Here is a 3,132-nt window from a genome sequence, read left to right as displayed (position 1 = left end):
TGGTTGGGGCACCTCTGTCTGCGCTGCCTCTGTACCCCCTGTGCCCAGTCGCCAGCAAGCTCCAGTTCCAGTCGATCCCCAGTAAACCAAGGGGGCTCTCACCGCGCTGATGGCCAGTGCCAGTGGTTAGTTTCCACTCCCGCTGTCGGGCTGTAATTGGGCAACTCTGACCGCGCTGTGCGGCTGGGGAAGCTCAGCACTGCCTCACAGGAGAGACAGATGGACCTGTGTCCCTCGGATGGTGGGGGGTGGACAGGAGGCAGTGAGGAAGCAGTTCCCGGGGGAGTTCAGGTCAGGTATTAGACCACGCGTGTCTCCAGCACGCTGGAAAACCTGCCGGGCCTCTGCACAACACGGACTGTCCCCTCCTTACGGGCAGCTCTGACAGCCAGCTGCTTTCTCCTGCTGGCGAAGGCACTTGGGAGCATCCCAGTCCTCACCAGAAGGGACCGTCAGACCCTACCTGGCTCTCACCATCTGCACACCCCAAAACTGGGAGACTTCAGCAGCCAGTTTAGAGGGGAGGGAGGGCCTGACGAAGGAATGTCACCATCCAGCCCAGCTGCTGGCTTGGTTTGGCTGCTGTGAAGCACCTTTAGTTGCAATTTTTGCTCTTCCAGCATTAATGTTCACAGCTCTCTTTGGTTTTTGGAGTCGGTATTAGTGGTGTGGAAGGAGCACGTTGCTGTGGCCTGCGGGGAGGTCGAGGTGCAGCACGTGGAGCTCATACACATACACGTACGTGTCCTGCAGCTAAAACAGTCCCAAGGCAGGATTTATTGGTCGTGCAAAACCTCTCATGGGCTTTGGGTCAGCTGAAGAGAGGGACCACAGCTGATCCCACCCCACTGAAACCAGTAGGAGCCTGAAGAGACGGGGCTTTTGGCAGGTCCTTGGGTATGATTGATACTGGGAGGACAGTTTAGATTGTTCACGGAGAAACTGAAGAGCATTTGGTTGACGCACCGTGGCCTGTAGATAACCACGAGTCAGGTTTTGTGGCCGTGGCAGCACCGCTGGGGTACGGAACCAGCTTCCAACGAGAGTCTTACCCACGGGGCAGGGTGTTTCCCCCAGGAGGGAATTCCTGCAGCCAGTCCATTCAAACCAGCACCGTGCCACGGCTTTGGGTTTGAACCGCGACCAAAGGGAAGGGTGGGATTCCGAGGTTTGCTGATGGTCTGAGCTGTTGCGGGGGAAATCCTCTCCCAGTGTGCTCTGGTGGAATGATTTATTACTCCTGAACGCCTGCGGGATGAATGCAGAACGTTCTCCCGGGTTTGAATGTACAGTTTCTAAGCTGGACCCATTTTAATGTTTAAAACCTTTGTGTCTGTCAGGCTTGTTGTAAAATACTCCCCTCGTTCCTACGTTACTGATGCCACATTGGATAGTTTAATTCCACACTAGATATTTTATGTTAAACAAATAAATAGTTTTTTCAGTAAAAATGCTTCTGGCCGTTCTGTGGGACTTTCACGAAGGGTCAAGAACTTCACCCTGCTTTGTCCCGGTGCTCAGAGACTGGGCTCCGTGCCGCTCCGGGGGCTCAGCAGCACGGGCGAGGGCTCAGCATCAGCTCTCACGCAGAGCCAGCTCAGTTTGGGTCTAGATTTTGTGCTGGGGATATAAAAGCCACAGGATTCTTGTTTGCATGACAAGTGACCTCACCAATAACTCCAGCTCAGCAGTTTTAAAGTCATCTCAAGATCGTTAGTTCTTGTAGCATTTAATTCCGTTGGGACGATAAAGCCAGGTCAGTTTTCACCTCTAATGCCGCCTCTTGAAGGTGCGTTGGGAGGAGGCGGCTCAGCCCACAGCTGGGCTTCGGCACGACGGGGGGTTCCTCCTACTTATTTACTTTTGACTGTGAACTTCCCTTTCACCTGCCTCATTTGTATGAAATGTGGTGGAGTGCTGGTACTCCGCTACCCTTTAGCGATGTTTGGGTGCCCAGCAGCTGACAAACAGGAGGTTGTTCATGGCTGAGCCAAAGATCTGCAGGTCCTTCACCTGTTCTCATCTTGGCACACATCAACCTGCCTGGGCAGTCCCCGACAGGCCACGGGGACGAAGAGTCGCGGTCCTGGGGATGGAAAGGGCTGTCTCCTACGTCACCCTCCCCACCGCTGAACCTCCCGGCTCCACTGTCCTGGAGCGCATCATCCACAGTGCCAAACGCCTCGTTCTGCTCCCGGGATGGAGTGAGCCACCGAGCGACGTGGGAGCGTCCCGAGCGTGTCTGCGGGAGCAGGAGGTCTTCGCGGGCTGGGGGCCGCGCAGGCAGCCACGTCGTGCCACGGGTGCTATTTCAGTCCTCGGATTTTGAAATGATGGCGAAGTGCAGGGCGAAGTGTCAGGAGAGGTGTGTGGGGAGACGTGATGATCTGCTGGGACCCTGCCCGCGGCTCCAGTAAAAAGAGACAGCGTCACACAGGAGGGGTTTGCCCGTGACCTTTATTGTGCACACAGATTAAATCATCTTAGGAAATCAGCAAAACCTGACTGCAAATGAATCACCCCTCTAATGACTCCTGGTGGATTCCCACGAGGCCGGGACAGCGGCTCCCGTGGGCTCCAAGATCAGACGAACCAACAGCTTATTGCGAGCTCTGCGATGGTTTGCTGCCGCCCTGCAGCTCTCCTGGACCCGGCGCAGTGGGCCTGGACTCACGGTGGTGCAGACGGGAGCAGAAGATGGTCCTCAGTGTATTTGGAATGAGTGGAACGGAGCCTCTGTGTGACTTCTGGTGAAGTGCTACCTCAGACCACTGGCTTCAGCATCAGTCGGTGGTGAATTTTCTCCAGTGATTGTCTTCTTGTCTCTATCCCTTTCTTGATCGTCCCCCTTTGTTAGCAGTGTTATCAGGTGAGCTGCCAGATAAAGGAGGAAACTCTTTTGACAGACGGGCTGGGGCTCCTGCTTTCCTCTGGCATGAAAAAATTGGCCAAACCGTGTCTCTGGGGCAGGGCGCTGGGTCCCCAGCAGTGTCACTGAACACCTCTGGAGAGTGGCACCCTCCTGGGAGCTGTCCCCAGCTCTTCGGGAGGCACCACCTAGCCCGCGGCAGCTCCTCTCTCAGAGCTGCTGCTCCCGCCGCGCCCCGGGGCTGGAGGAGACCAGACGCTGGA

Source organism: Buceros rhinoceros, unplaced genomic scaffold (genome assembly GCF_000710305.1).
Source record: "Buceros rhinoceros silvestris isolate BGI_N320 unplaced genomic scaffold, ASM71030v1 scaffold24941, whole genome shotgun sequence".
NCBI classification, from domain to species: Eukaryota; Metazoa; Chordata; class Aves; order Bucerotiformes; family Bucerotidae; genus Buceros; species Buceros rhinoceros.
Note: the sequence above shows the minus strand (reverse complement) of the source record.